This window comes from Nycticebus coucang, chromosome 8 (assembly GCF_027406575.1).
Source record: "Nycticebus coucang isolate mNycCou1 chromosome 8, mNycCou1.pri, whole genome shotgun sequence".
NCBI classification, from domain to species: Eukaryota; Metazoa; Chordata; class Mammalia; order Primates; family Lorisidae; genus Nycticebus; species Nycticebus coucang.
In genome coordinates, this window is record NC_069787.1 from 28,715,119 (window position 1) to 28,731,831 (window position 16,713).

Below are 16,713 nucleotides of genomic sequence, written 5' to 3' on the forward strand. Positions count from 1 at the left end.
TCACGGTGCCCAGATGCAAGGAAGCTGTTCGGCCCTATATTTTTTCTTTTGGGTGGGTTTACTTTTGTGGTGGAAGATTACACTGATCTTCATGGAGGATAGGTCTGAGAATATCCTGGAGAGCTGGTTTGGTTATGGCAAATTTCTTAAACATGTGAATGTCATTGAAGTATTTAATTTCTCCATCATAAATGAAACTCAGCTTAGCTGGGTATAGGCTCCTGGGTTGAAAGTTATTTTGTTTTAGGAGATTAAAAGTTGATGACCATTCTCTTCTAGTTTGAAAGGTTTCAGCAGAGAGATCTGCAGGTATTCTAATATTCTTCCCCTTGTAGGTAATGGTATTCTTTTGTCTGGCAGCTTTCAGAATTTTCTCCTTCATATTAACTTTAGTGAAATTGATTTGATGTGTCTGGGGGATGTCTTATTTGGGTTGAGTCATGCTGGAGTTCTAAAACTGTCTGGTATCTGAATTTCAGAATCTCTTGGCATGTCTGGAAAGTTCTCCTTCATAATCTCATGGAGAAGAGTCTCTGTGCCTTGTGAAGCCACTTCATCACTTTCGGGCATCCCTATAAGACGAATATTGGTTTTCTTTGAATTATTCCAGAGCTCTCTGATAGAGTGATCTGTTTTTGCCATCCATTTCTCTTCCTCTTTGAGAGTTTGGGAGCATTCAAAAGCTTTGTCTTCAAGGTCAGAAATCCTTTCTTCTGCTTGCTCCATTCTGTTAGTGAGGGATTGTACTGTGTTTCCCAGATCTTTGAGGGCTGCAAGTTCTCGTCTCAATGTGTCAAAATCTTTGTTCATTTTGTATTGAATTCGATGAATTCTTGAGATATCTTTTGGGTTACTGCTTGGAATTCTAGTTTGATCTTATTTGCTATCCAAATTCTGAATTCGATTTCTGACATCTCAGCTATTTGTTTGTGCATGGGATCTTGTGCTGTGTCTGCCCCATTGATCCTTGGGGGAGTTGATCTAATCTGATTGTTCATATTGCCAGAGTTTTTCTGTTGATTTCGCCTCATGATTGTTTTTCACCTTTGCCTCTGGCCGTCCTCAGAGTTGGGGAGGTGCCTCTCCAAGATTAGACCCCAGCAGGATCACTCTATTGTTCCTGGATCTTTGAAGGGAGTGACCCTGTGTAGTTCCTCTTGGGCTGACCCAGCTAGGGATTTCTGGTTGTGGAAGCAGCTCTGGAGTGTGACACACCCGGATCCAGCAATAGGGCGGGAGGTGGTGCGCACGGTTCTGTGAGTGCCTGGCGCTCAGTAACTTTGGCACAGAGCACCCAAGCCTCCAGCAGTCTCTGGCCAGGAGAATGGGTCTGCACAGAGGCAGGGAGGGCTCCAGAGGGCACGCTGCTACCAGTATCCCTGGCCAGACGAGCGGGCCAGTGTGGAGCCAGGGACTATACAGGAGGGAGGACGCGGGGTTGCGCGGCTCCCGCGGTTCCTGGTCAGGGCATGCGGAGGCCTGGCGGGTGCAGGTCGCAGGTCGGGGGTCACGGCGCAGCTCTTATGGAGGTCTGGGTGGTGCCAAGCCCAAGAGTTTAGGTTGCTGTGAGTTGTGACGCCATGGCACTCTACCCAGGGTGACAGCCTGAGGCTCCAGTGTGCCAAAACTAGTCTCACTCTGCTTCTCTGGGTTAAGGCTGTAAGGTAGCTCAGTCCCTGCCTTTAGGCTGCTCAGTCACTAGGTTACTAGCTCCCACCCGATACTTGCTCTGAGACCCTGAGGGTGGAGCTTGCCGGGGCAGTTCTCTCACAATGGCTCCCTGCGGCCCAGCTCAGCAGCTCAGTCTGGGGCCCTAGACAATGCCCAATGTTCTCTGCACTCCTGCTCAATCTCTCCCCAAGGCAGTTCAACTGAGTGCCAAGTCCAAAAACACCGAAACAGTTCACAGGTAAGGCCTTTCTGGTTTGCAGTCTCACTGCTGCTTGTACTTACGGTTGCCAGTGGGAATAGGTCGATCGAACACACACAACCACTTGCCAGTTTTCCACTGTTTTTGTCCTCCTCTTGGGGTCCAGAAGTCCCTTGCTAACTCCCTGCATCCTGAAAGGGGTGCTTATAGGCAGACCCCACCAGCCAGAGATGCCTGGAATCGTATCTCCCCAGACTCACTGTACAGTTGCAGGGAAGCTGTTACTCGGCCGCCATCTTGCTCCACCCCCTCTAAAAGGGACATTTCTTAAACTGATAGAGGCTGTCTACAGCAAAACCACAGCCAGTATCGTATTGAATGGAGTTAAATTGAAATCATTTCCACTCAGATCAGAAACCAAGCAAGGTTGCCCATTGTCTCCACTGCTCTTTAACATTGTAATGGAAGTTTTTGCCAATGCAATTAGGGAAGAAAAGGTGATCAAGGGTATCTATATAGTGTCAGAAGAGATCAAACTTTCACTCTTCACAGATGATATGATTGTATATCTGGAAAGACACTAGGGATTCTACTACAAAACTCTTAGAAGTGATCAAGGAATACAGCAGGGTCTCAGGTTACAAAATCAACATCCATAAATCAGTAGCCTTTATAGATACCAACAATGGTCAAGCTGAAAAAATAGTTAAGGAGTATGTTCCATTCACAGTAGTGCCAAAGAAGATGAAATATTTGGGAGTTTATCTAACAAAGGACGTGAAAGATCTCTATAAAGAGAACTATGAAACTCTAAGAAAAGAAACAGCTGAAAATGTTAACAAATGAAAAACATACCATGCTCATGGCTGGGAAGAATCAACATTGTTAAAATGTCCATATTACCCAAAGCAATATACAATCTTAATGCAATCCCTATTAAAGCTCCCCTGTCATACTTTAAAGATCTTGAAAAAACAATACTTCGTTTTATATGGAGTCAGAAAAAACCTCGAATAGCCAAGACATTAGTCACAAATAAAAATGAAGCAGGAGGAATCATGCTACCAGACCTCAGACTATACTATAAATCAATAGTGATCAAAACAGTATGGTATTGGCACAAAAACAGAAAGGTAGATGTACGGAACCGAATAGAGAACCAAAAGATGAATCCAGCTACTTACCGTATTTGATCTTTGACAATCCAATTAAAAACATTCAGTGGGGAAAAGATTCCCTATTTAACAAATGGTGCTGGGTGAACTGGCTGGCAACCTGTAGAAGACTGAAACTGGACCCATACCTTTCACCATTAACTAAGATAGACTCTCACTAGATAAAAGATTTAAACTTAAGGCATGAAACTATAAAAATACTAGAAGAGAGTTCAGGGAAAACTCTTGAAGTAATTGGTCTGGGCGAGTATTTTATGAGGAGGATCCCCCGGCCAATTGAAGCAACTTCAAAAATATACCACTGGGACCTGATCAAACTAAAAAGCTTCTGCACAGCCAAGAACACAGTAAGTAAAGCAAGCAGACAGCCCTCAGAATGGGAGAAGATATTTTCAGGTTATGTCTCCGACAAAGGTTTAATAACCAGAATCCACAGAGAACTCAAACATATAAGCAAGAAAAGAACAAGTGATCCCATCGCAGGCTGGGCAAGGGACTTGAAGAGAAACTTCTCTGAAGAAGACAGGCACACGGCCTACAGACATGTGAAAAAATGCTCATAATCTTTAATCATCAGAGAAATGCAAATGAAAACTACCTTGAGATACCATCTAACTCCAGTAAGATTAACCCATATCACAAAATCCCAAGACCAGAGATGTTGGCATGGATGTGGAGAAAAGGGAACACTTCTACACTGCTGGTGGGAATGCAAATTAATACATACCTTTTGGAGAGATGTTTCGAGAACACTTAGAGATCTAAAAATAGATCTGCCATTCGATCCTATAATTCCTCTGCTAGGTATATACCCAGAAGACCAAAAATCACATCATAACAAAGATATTTGTACCAGAATGCTTATTGCAGCCCAATTCATAATTGCTAAGTCATGGAAGAAGCCCAGGTGCCCATTGATCCACAAATGGATTAATAAATTGTGGTATAGGTACACCATGGAATACTATGCAGCCTTAAAGAAAGTTGGAGACTTTACCTCTTTCATGTTTACATGGGTGGAGCTGGAACATATTCTTCTTAGTAAAGTTTCTCATGAATGGAAGAAAAAGTATCCAATGTACTTAGCCCTACTATGAAACTAATTCATGGCTTTCATATGAAAGCTATAACCCAGTTTAACCTAAGAATATGGGGAAGAGGGAGTGGAGGGAGACAGGAGGACTGGCAGAGGTAGGTTGATTGGTGAGATTATACCTATAGTACATCTTTCAAGGGTACATGTGAAACTTAGTTAATGTAGAATACAAATGTCTTAACACAATAACTAGGAATAAGCCAGGAAGGCTATGTTAACCAGTGTGATGAAAATATGTCAAATGGTCTATGAAACCAGTGTATGGTGCCCCATGATTGCATTAATGTACACAGCTATGATTTAATAATTAAAAAAAAAAAGATCGCATGGATTTCACTATAACTTCGCCATAAGATTAAAAGGCAAACAACAAACTAGTAGAAGACATTTGCAACCCCAAGTAGCTAACAAAAGCAAGTTTTCAGAATATCTAGTGAGCTCCTACAGATCAAAACCGAAAATGTTTAACTATCCAAAAGACAGGTTATTAGCATGCTTTTTCCCAAGGAGAAGACAGGAATGGGCAATAAAAATATGAAAAGGTTTTCCACATCACTAAGAAAAGCAGAAAATGCAAGTTTAATATCACAATGAAATTGCATTTTATACCCATAAATGTAGCAAAAATTCAAAAGGCTGACAGTGAGACTTGGCAAGTAATTGGGGTAAGTAGGTATTCTCAGCTGTGGCAAGTGGCACTTTGGAGAGCAAGTTGTCACTCCCTCGTTAGACTTACAAACACACATATTCTACAAGAGGAAGATTCTATTAATAAGACAAAAGTTAGTACCCAGTCTTTCTTAAGGAGGGATTCTTGATTTCTTGTGTGGAACAAGATGTTGTTACTTAGAACTCCTATGCACAGTAGAAAATTTAGCATTCTTGCCCCACCCCTTTCCCATCACAACAAAAGATTCTCCTACATTTCCAAATACCTAGGAGAGTGGGACCAGCCAGGCGAGGTTTACCAGGAGAACATGCAGTCTGCCACATACTTATGGGCATCTTATACTGTGCCCCAGTGGTCACTGCAGCTGAATAGAGATGTCTGTGTTGTGCTCTGTCAAATCCTTTGTTGTGACCAAAATTGTACACCCCCCAAACAGCCATCAGTTCAGAAATGGAGAATTAAACTTTAATATGGTCACAAAATAGAGCATTATAAAATAGTTCATAACCTAGCTCACAAAAAATGATGAAAATACTTCAAAAACAATATTCAGTAAATTATAATACACAGCATGATCCACCTTATAAAACGTTTAGAAACCACAGAACCATAGGATATGTTGTTGTGGACACACACATACATGCATTAGGTATCTACCAGATTCATAATAGTGGTTGTGAAATTGCCCTTTATAAAATTAATAAAGGGCCACAAGGTGGGAGCTAGGAGAGGGAAGACATATCTGTAACCAGCCATTGTTCCCTAGCTTGCTTTCCCATAATTGCTCACTACTCAGGCATCATACAGCTGAGGTTGTAAAGATTCTTAGCTTTCTTCATGGCTCCCATAAATAACATTGCCCCTAGGTTTTGAGGTATCTTCCGAACGGCTGACCCACCCAGACCCATGGGCCATACTGATTGCTCTGATGACTCCTACCCAAAAGCAGGCTCAGCAAAGAAGACAATTTCTACACCTCTATGTTTCTGCCCAGCCAAGTAGCAGACACAACTCCCTAGCTTTTTGTCTGCCAAACTGCCTTTAAAAATCCTTTCTTGCGAATTCTTGGGGAGACAGATTTGAGAACTTTCTCTCTTTTCCTCCAAATAGTACCGGCCATTGTTAAACTCTTTCTCTGTTGTAGGTCTCTTTCACTGCTGTCTCAGTGTATTAGCTTCCTGTTGAGTAGCTGGCAATGAATCTGGTAAGGCTGTTAACAGTTGCCTCTGAGGATAAAGGAAGAACTGGACTAGAGAAAGGAGATTTCAATTCTGTGTAGTTCAATCACTTAAAAGGGTATAGGTAGGATATGAAATAAATATGAGAAACAACATTTGTTTTTTTTGAGTGACAGGCACATGGATAGGAGTTTGGTGCATTTTCTTTTGTGTATGTCCATATTTTTATGTGCACTTGGCTGCCAAGAGGACAGTGAGTGAGCAGAAGGGTGAGGATAGAAGTGAGGTGTTACTGGGCAGTGCCGGAACCAGAGAGGGACCAAGCTTGGACGCCAGCCCCCCTACCTTGAACTCCAAGAGCATGCCACTTCTCTGCTTCATTTCTCTATAGCCCAAAAAGTTCTTTCTACGAGAACATTTCCCCCTGTGGTTTCCTCTTCCTTCCAAGTTTCAAAATTGTCACCTAAGGAATTTGTCAGCTACTAGATATTTTAGCAGAATGACACAATCAACTGATGTCTAAATAATTTAATTCCTTCCTATCCCAAACCTGTGACTTTACTTCAATGCTTTTTTTCTGTGCATTTTTTTAATTGTGGTAAAATATACAGTCTATAAAATGTACTATTTTAGACCGTCCAATTCAGTGGTGCTAAGTACATTCACAAAATTGTGCAGACATCACTGCCATCCATCTCCAGAATGTTTTCATCACCCCAGACTAAAACTCTATACCCTTTCCAGTGGTTCTCAACCTTCCTAATGCCTCCTAATGCGATGACCCTTTAAAACAGTGCCTCATGTTGTGGTGACCCCCAACCATAAAATTATTTTCGTTGCTACTTCATAACTGTAATTTTGCTACTGTTATGAATTGTAATGTAAATATCTGATATGCAAGGCATATTGTCATTGTTATGAAGGGGTCGTGACCCACAGTTTGAGAACTACTGCTTTAAATAGAAACTCCTCATTCCTAAGTTTCCTCAGCCCCCAGTAGCTTCTATTCCACTTTCCGGCTCTGTGAATTTAGCTACTCTAGGTACCTCGCGTAAGTGGAATCATACAATATTTTTTCTTTCTCATCTGGCCTATTTCACTTAATATATTTTCTTTTTCTTTTATTTATTTATTTATTTATTTATTTATTTATTGTTGGGGATTCATTGAGGGTACAATAAGCCAGGTTACACTGATTGCAATTGTTAGGTAAAGTCCCTCTTGCAATCATGTCTTGCCCCCATAAAGTGTGACACACACCAAGGCCCCACCCACCTCCCTCCTTCCCTCTTTCTGTTTCCCCCCCATAACCATAATTGTCATTAATTGTCCTCATAACAAAATTGAGTACATAGGATTCATGCTTCTCCATTCTTGTGATGCTTTACTAAGAATAATGTCTTTCACGTCCATCCAGGTTAATACGAAGGATGTAAAGTCTCCATTTTTTTTAATGGCTGAATAGTATTCCATGGTGTACATATACCACAGCTTGTTAATCCATTCCTGGGTTGGTGGGCATTTAGGCTGTTTCCACATTTTGGCGATTGTAAATTGAGCTGCAATAAACAGTCTAGTACAAGTGTCCTTATGATAAAAGGATTTCTTTCCTTCTGGGTAGATGCCCAGTAATGGGATTGCAGGATCAAATGGGAGGTCTAGCTTGAGTGCTTTGAGGTTTCTCCATACTTCCTTCCAGAAAGGCTGTACTAGTTTGCAGTCCCACCAGCAGTGTAAAAGTGTTCCCTTCTCTCCACATCCACGCCAGCATCTGTAGTTTTGAGATTTTGTGATGTGGGCCATTCTCACTGGGGTTAGATGATATCTCAGGGTTGTTTTGATTTGCATTTCTCTAATATATAGAAATGATGAACATTTTTTCATGTGTTTGTTAGCCATTCGTCTGTCGTCTTTAGAGAAAGTTCTATTCATGTCTCTTGCCCATTGATATATGGGATTGTTGGCTTTTTTCATGTGGATTAATTTGAATTCTCTATAGATCCTAGTTATCAAGCTATTGTCTGATTGAAAATATGCAAATATCCTTTCCCATTGTGTAGGTTGTCTCTTTGCTTTGGTTATTGTCTCCTTAGCTGTACAGAAGCTTTTCAGTTTAATGAAGTCCCATTTGTTTATTTTTGTTGTTGTTGCAATTGCCATGGCAGTCTTCTTCATGAAGTCTTTCCCCAGGCCAATATCTTCCAGTGTTTTTCCTATGCTTACCTGGAGGATTTTTATTGTTTCATGCCTTAAGTTTAAGTCCTTTATCCATCTTGAATGAATTTTTGTGAGTGGGGAAAGATGTGGGTCCAGTTTCAGTCTTTTACATGTAGACATCCAGTTCTCCCAGCACCATTTATTGCATAGGGAGTCTTTCCCCCAAGGTATGTTCTTGTTTGGTTTATCAAAGATTAGGTGGTTGTAAGATGTTAGTTTCATTTCTTGGTTTTCAATTCGATTCCAAGTGTCTATGTCTCTGTTTTTGTGCCAGTACCATGCTGTCTTGAGCTCTATGGCTTTGTAGTACAGACTAAAATCTGGTATGCTGATGCCCCCAGATTTATTTTTGTTACAGAGAACTGCCTTAGCTATACGGGGTTTTTTCCGGTTCCATACAAAACGCAGAATCATTTTTTCCAAATCTTGAAAGTACGATGTTGGTATTTTGATAGGGATGGCATTGAATAGGTAGATTGCTTTGGGAAGTATAGACATTTTAACAATGTTGATTCTTCCTATCCATGAGCATGGTATGTTCTTCCATTTGTTAATATCTTCTGCTATTTCCTTTCTGAGGATTTCATAGTTTTCTTTATAGAGGTCCTTCACCTCCTTCGTTACGTATATTCCTAGGTATTTCATTTTCTTTGAGACTATGGTGAAGGGAGTTGTGTCCTTAATTAGCTTCTCATCTTGACTGTTATTGGTGTACACAAAGGCTACTGACTTGTGGACATTGATTTTATATCCTGAAACATTACTGTATTTTTTGATGACTTCTAGGAGTCTTGTGGTTGAGTCTTTGGGGTTCTCTAAGTATAAGATCATGTCGTCAGCAAAGAGGGAGAGTTTGACCTCCTCTGCTCCCATTTGGATTCCCTTTATTTCCTTGTCTTGCCTAATTGTATTGGCTAGAACTTCCAGCACTACGTTGAATAGTAAAGGTGACAGAGGACAACCTTGTCTGGTTCCAGTTCTAAGAGGAAAAGCTTTCAGTTTTACTCCATTCAGTAAAATATTCGCTGTGGGTTTGTCATAGATAGCTTCAATCAGTTTTAGAAATGTGCCACCTATGCCTATACTCTTCAGAGTCCTAATTAGAAAAGGATGCTGGATTTTATCAAATGCTTTTTCTGCATCTATATTGAGAGGATCATGTGATCTCTATTTTTGCCTCTGTTTATATGGTGGATAACGTTTATAGACTTGCGTATGTTAAACCAGCCTTGCATCCCTGGGATGAAGCCTACTTGATCATGATGAATGACTTTTTTGATGATAAGCTGTAATCTATTGGCTAGGATTTTGTTGAGAATTTTTGCGTCTATGTTCATGAGTGAGATTGGTCTGAAATTCTCATTTTTGTTTGGGTCTTTTCCTGGTTTTGGTATCAGGGTGATGTTTGCTTCATAGAATGTGTTGGGGAAGATTCCTTCTTCCTCAATTTTTTGGAATAATTTCTGCAATATAGGAATAAGCTCTTCCTTGAAGGTTTGATAGAATTCTGGAATGAAGCCATCTGGACCAGGGCATTTTTTGGTTGGAAGATTTTTTATTGTTTCTTTGATCTCAGTGCTTGAAATTGGTCTGTTCAGGAGCTCTATTTCTTCCTGGCTAAGTCTAGGGAGAGGGTGTGATTCCAAATATTGATCCATTTCTTTCACATTGTCAAATTTCTGGGCATAGAGTTTCTGGTAATATTCAGAGATGATCTCTTGTATCTCTGTGGGATCAATTGTTATTTCCCCTTTGTCATTTCTGATTGAGGTTACTAGAGATTTTACTTTTCTATTCCTTGTCAGTCTGGCCAATGGTTTATCTATTTTATTTATTTTTTCAAAAAACCAACTCCTTGTTTCATTAATTTTCTGAATGATTGTTTTGTTTTCAATTTCATTGATCTCTGATTTGATTTTGGATATTTCTTTTCTTCTACTGAGTTTAGGCTTAGATTGTTCTTCTTTTTCCAATTCCATAAGATCTCTTGTGAGATTGTTGATGTGCTCTCTTTCTGTTTTTCGAATGTAGACATCTAAAGCGATGAATTTTCCTCTCAAAACTGCTTTTGCAGTATCCCACAGGTTTTGGTAGCTTGTTTCTTCATTGTTGTTATGCTCAAGGAAGTTAATGATTTCCTGTTTTATTTCTTCCTGCACCCATCTGTTATTCAACAGAAGATTGTTTAATTTCCATGCCTTTGGGTGGGGTCCAGCATTTTTGTTAGCGTTGAGTTCCACCTTTAGTGCCTTATGGTCTGAGAAGATACAAGGTAAAATTTCAATTCTTTTGATTCTGTTGATATTTGTTTTGTGTCCCAGGATATGATCAATTTTGGAGAATGTTCCATGGGGTGATGAGAAGAATGTATATTCTTTATCTTTGGGATGGAGTGTTCTATATGCGTCTATCAAGCACAGTTGTTCTAGGGTCTCATTTAAGTCTCTTATATCCTTGTTTAATTTCTGTTTAGAGGATCTGTCCAGCTCTGTAAGAGGAGTGTTAAGGTCCCCTGTTATTATGGTATTATCAGATATCATATTACTCAGACTGAGTAAGGTCTGTTTCAAGAATCTGGGAGCATTTCAATTGGGTGCATAGATATTTAGAATTGAAATGTCTTCTTGTTGTATTTTTCCCTTGACCAATATAAAGTGACCATCTTTGTCTTTTTTGACTTTAGTTGCTTTAAATCCACATGTATCTGAAAATAAGATTGCAACTCCTCTTTTCTTCTGAATTCCATTTGCCTGAAAATTGTCTTCCAACCCTTGACTCGGAGCTTTAATTTGTCTTTTGAAGCCAGGTGTGTTTCTTGCAGACAGCAAATGGATGGCTTGTGTTTTTTAATGCAGTCAACCAATCTATGTCTCTTCAGTGGGGAATTCAAGCCATTAACATTTATTGAGATAATTGATAAGTGTGGTAGTATTCTATTCATCTTATTTTGTGACAGTCCATTGCTTAGTTTTATCTTTTGCATCAGTGTGGAGGTTTGGTTCTGTCCTTTAATTTCTGAGTTCTTACTTTGCTGCTGATCCATTGCGGTGGTCAGTGTGCAGAACAGGTTGAAGTATTTCCTGTAGAGCTGGTCTTGTTGTGGCGAATTTCCTCAATGTTTGTATATCCGTAAATGATTTGATTTCTCCGTCAATTTTGAAGCTTAGCTTAGCAGGGTACAGAATTCTGGGCTGGAAATTGTTCTGTTTAAGTAGATTAAAGGTAGATGACCATTGTCTTCTTGCTTGGAAAGTTTCATTAGAGAAGTCTGCGGTCACTCTGATGGATTTGCCCCTGTAGGTTAACTGGCGCTTACTCCTGGCAGCTTGCAGAATCTTTTCTTTTGTCTTGACTTTGGACAGGTTCATCACAATGTGTCTTGGGGGAAGCTCGGTTAGAGTTGAGGCGACCTGGGGTCCCATAGCCCTCTGAAAGCAGTGTTTCAGAATCGTTGGTGATATTTGGGAAATTTTCTTTTATAATATTCTCTAGTATGGCTTCCATTCCTCTGGGGCATTCTTCTTCCCCTTCTGGAATTCCTATAACTCGTATGTTGGAATGCTTCATAAAGTCCCATAATTCTGACAGTGAACGTTCTGCTTTCTCTCTCTTCTTTTCTGCCTCTTTTACTATCTGAGTTATCTCAAAAACTTTGTCTTCTACCTCTGAAATTCTTTCTTCTGCATAGTCTAACCTGTTGCTGATACTTTCCATTGCATCTTTAAGTTCCCTTATTGACTGTTTCATTTCCTTCAGCTCTGCTATATCCTTTTTATATTCTTCATATCGTTCATCTCTTATTTGATTCTGTTTTTGAATTTCCTTTTGGTTATTTTCCCCTTTATTAGCAGTTTCCTTCATTGTTTCCATCATTTCTTTCATTGTTTTCAACATGTGTATTCTAAATTCCCTTTCTGTCATTCCTAACATTTCTGTATAGGTGGAATCCTCTGCAGTGGCTACCTCATGGTCCCTTGGCCCGGTTGTTCTGCACTGGTTCTTCATGTTGCCTGGAGGTTTCTGCTGATTCTTCCTCATGAGTGGTTTCTTTTATCTGTTTCCTTGCCCTAATTTTCCTTTCACTTCCTCTTGCTCTTTAAGTTCTCGTGCCTGTGGAAGTTGCGGGCGGGTTTAGACGGATTGAACACACGCGACCACTTGCCGGTTTTCCACTGTTTTAGTCTTCCTCTTGGGGTCCAGAGGTCTCTCGCTGACTCCCTGTATCCTCTCAGGGGTGATGCTAGGCAGATCCCTCCAGCCAGAGATGCCTGGAGTCCTATATGCCCAGACTCACGGTGCCCAGATGCAAGGAAGCTGTTACTCGGCTGCCACCCAACACCTGGCTATTTTTAAAGACCAGTATATTTTCAATATTGATTTATGTTGTACAATATATCAGAATGTCATTCCTTTTTTTTTTTTTTTTTTTTTTTGCAGTTTTTGGCTGGGGCTGGGTTTGAACCCATCACCTCTGGCATATGGGGCCGGGACCCTACTCCTTCGAGCCACAGGCACCACCCAGAATGTCATTCCTTTTTAAGACCAAATAATATTTCATTGCACAGAGATTATCCATTCATCTGTCAATGGACATTTGAATTGTTTCTGCCTTTGGTCATTTTGAATAATGCTCCTATGAACATTGGTGTACAAATATCTGTACAGGTCCTTGCCTTAAATTCTTTTAGATATATGCCCAGAAGTGAAATTGATGGATCAAAGCTAATTCTGTGTTTAATCTTTCTAGAGGCTGCTATACAGCAGCTGCACCATTTGACATGCCCATCATCAATGCACAATAATTCCATTGTTTCCATGATCTCACCAACTCTTGTTATTTATTTTTTTAAATATGTATTGGGCTGCACCTGTGGCTAAAAGGAGTAGGGTGCTGGCCCCATATGCCTATGCCGGAGGGGGCAGGTTCAAACCCAGCCCTGGCCAAAAACCGCAAAAATAAATATATATATGTGTGTGTGTGTGTGTGTGTGTGTATCATGGGTGTGAAGTTTTGAGTCATTATGGTTTATTCTTCACTTCTTTTATAATCAGTGTTAAGGAAACATTGTATAGGCTGGGCACTGTGGTTCACCTCTGTAATCCTAGCACTGTGGGAGGTTGAGACAGGAGGATAATTGGAGTTCAGGAGTTTAAGAAGAGCCTGAGAAAGAGTGAGATACTGTCTCTACTAAAAAAAAAATAGAAAAAATTCGTGGAGGGTCTGGCAGGCACCTGTAGTCCCAGCTACTTGGGAGGCTAAAACAGGAGGATTGCCTGAACCCAGGTGTCTGAGGTTGCTGTGAGCTAGGTTGATGCCACAGCAGTCTAGCCTGGGCAACAGAAGGAAAAGTGAGACTGTGTCAAGGAAAGAAGAAAGGAAGGAAAGGAGGAAGGGAGAAAAAGGAAAGGGAAAGAAGAAAGAAAGCATTGTATATGTCTTCTGTCTGACTGATTGATCTATCACAGTCATGTTTTTTAGTTTTTCAGCATTTCCCAAAATGTGCTCCTTGGAAAATAGGTCCTATGAGAGGCTTCTATTGGGTAAGTAAGGTGGGGGAAGGGACTCTCTGGTTAGGTAATATGTTAAAGGAAGCAAAATCTAGTAGAGTCATATCAAGCCCATATTTAACTTCTGCAAATTCCACAAGTGGGTGTAAAATGACTGTCCGAGTCTCCTTGGTTGGTCTCAGTTCCTTCAAGTATCTTATGCTGAGACTGATTCTGTTCCTAAAAGATGTACATCTTTTTATACAAATGATCCATAAATAAAGTCCATTCTTGAATGTTATGCTCAAAAACATTTTACCTGTTACAACATTGGGGGAAAACCAGCTCTACTGATGATGATGTGGTATGATTGTGGCACTTTTTCTCAAGTATTTTTCAGCATCAATTTTGACTATACACACTCTTCATTTTGAACTGGCTTTAGAAACTATCTCCCATGGAAGGTGCGATTTTAATATAAATATATATTATATATATTAACATATATAAATATGTTATATTTAATATATATGTTTATATATATAACATTACATACATGTTATATATATGTTAATATATATTAAAATATTAAAGAGTGAGAAAGAGTGAGATACTGTCTCTACTAAAAAAAAAATAGAAAAAATTCATGGAGGGTCTTGGCAGGCACCTGTAGTCCCAGCTACTTGAGAGGCTAAAGCAGGAGAATTGCCTGAACCCAGGTGTCTGAGGTTGCTGTGAGCTATCTTCTTATATAAAGAAGATACATATATCTTCTTTTTCCCTTGAGGATTGAAAATGTTTATTTTCAAGACCTTGAGAAGTCCTATAGTAAAGAAATCTTATCAACATAATTTAAAGGAGAAGTTGGTAAACTTTGTAAAGGGCCAGATAGTGGATATTTTCAGCCCTGTGGACCACACAGTCTCCGTTATAACTTTTCATCTGTGCAGTTACAGCTTCTTAATAACCATAGACAACCAGTACATGGTTGTCTGTGTTATGGGCAGGCAACCATGCTTTATTGGCACACATGTGCCACAGTAAAGCTTTATTTACAAAAACAGGCTGGATTTGATAGACAATCCGCAGTTTTCTGATCCTTGCTATCATGACTCAAGTTTATTGAATCAGGGCACCACTTCTTTTTTTTTTTTTTTTAACTTAAAACCTGTGGTAGACCCTTAGATCCCGGATTTGAATTCAAATATTAGAGGGATTCTGCTCTTCACAAATGACATTGAAGTCTAATGACTTGTAGAAGGTTGTTACTTTTCTGATGCTTGGATTTTCATTGCTGTGGCAAAACTAGTCAACTGGTGAGTATTATGGACTGAATTGTGCCCACCCCTCAATATTGATGTAGTGACGGCCTAACTCATAGTACCTGAGAATATGACTGTATTTGGAGCTAGCCTTTTTAAAGATGTGATTAAGTTAAGATGAGGCCTTTAGGATGGGCCTTAATATAGTCTGACTAGTGTCCTGATAAGAAGAAATATGGGCACAAAAAGAGACAGCAGGGATAGTTTACACAGAGGAAAAACCATGTAAGGAGGCAGTGAGAGCATGACCCTCTGCAAGCCAGAGAAGCCCCAGAGGAAACCAACTCTGTTGAAATCATGATCTTGAACCTTCAGCCTCCAGAATTGTGAGTAAACAGATTGTTATTGTTTAAGCCACCCAGTCAGCTATATTTTGTTATGGCAGCCCCAGCAAACGAATACAGTGGGGTGATCAAAACTCATCTACCCTAACCCACTGAGATTTTGAATTTTTGTGCTCATTCTCAGATACCTAACATCATGGGTATCTTTTACTGAATTGGATGGGTGAAAATATTTAGTCTAATTCTATATTCATATTTGGTATGTTCAAAGATCTTAATACATATTTCTCACACATGGTAGGAGTTACTGTAGAATGGATTACCCTAATGCTCTTAGCTCACTCTTCCCTTCTTTCTCTCTTCAGTTTCTTTCCAAATACCATCCACTTTCTTTCTATTCCTGGGCTTTGAGGGTTTCAAATAGATGCATATATCTTTGGCTTCTAATGCTGCTTGTTGCATTGCACACGGGGCCATGTGGAGTCTGAGAATTTACTAGCTGTATGTGACTCAGACACGGTATCGACTTCTCTGACTCACTTTCCTCCTCTGTATGGTATAATAACATCTATATTATTTTCAGAGTTTCTAGGAGCATCAGCAGCAATGTAAATGTCACGGCTGACACACGGTGTGGCTTTAGTAGAAACTCAATAAATAGTAGTTGTTGGATGCAATGAGGAAGAATCGGTTTTTCTTTTGTCTACCCTTACAATCTGAGTTGACATCAGCTGCGTTGTCTTTGTTAACGCTAGTTAAATGTTACACAAGACACCAGATACTTCTTGGTACATTATTTTATAGTGTTACCCTCAGAGAGCTTTGTCATCCAGCAGACACAGGAAAGACATGGAGAGACAGTGTAACAGAGCAGAGGATGTACTGAGTTCCGGCTCTACCATAGGTGACATTTACAAGTTGTTTTCTCTTTCTCTGGGCCTCATTTACCCTATCTATAAAGTGGCGATACCTCTAGTATATTCTTTTTACACTCTGGAAGTAAGAATTCTATTTCTAAAATTTTTATTTCATTATTATTTTTTTATAAATGTATTAGAGATTGAGTCTGGCTTTGTTGCCCAAGCTGGAGTGCAGTGGCAGTATCACGTAGCTCAGTGTACCTGGCCAAACATTCTTCATCCTGATTTTAGTACTGCCCAAACCATTAACCATCTGCACGACTCCTCTGTGCACATTAGCTCTCACTAGTTAACTTTTTTAGCATTTGGATGTTTAATTTTAAAACCTAATATAAAATTAACCTCTTACTGGCTTTGGGAGTTCAAAGATAAATGAACTATTTTGTTTGCCGAAGCAGTGTTTCTATTCCTCCTAAAAGCACACTGAAAATTAATTGTCTACAGGAAACTCCCAACCTGCTTGCCCTGTTGCATTGTCATTGTAGCTGAATCCT

At 39.8% G+C, this 16,713-nt stretch overlaps 1 protein-coding gene across 1 annotated transcript in view; it reads left to right on the forward strand.

The window, feature by feature from the left end:
- FRMD4B (FERM domain containing 4B) overlaps nt 1-16,713 on the forward strand; it is a 455,009-nt gene that overhangs the window by 151,500 nt on the left and 286,796 nt on the right. The window lies entirely within an intron of this gene.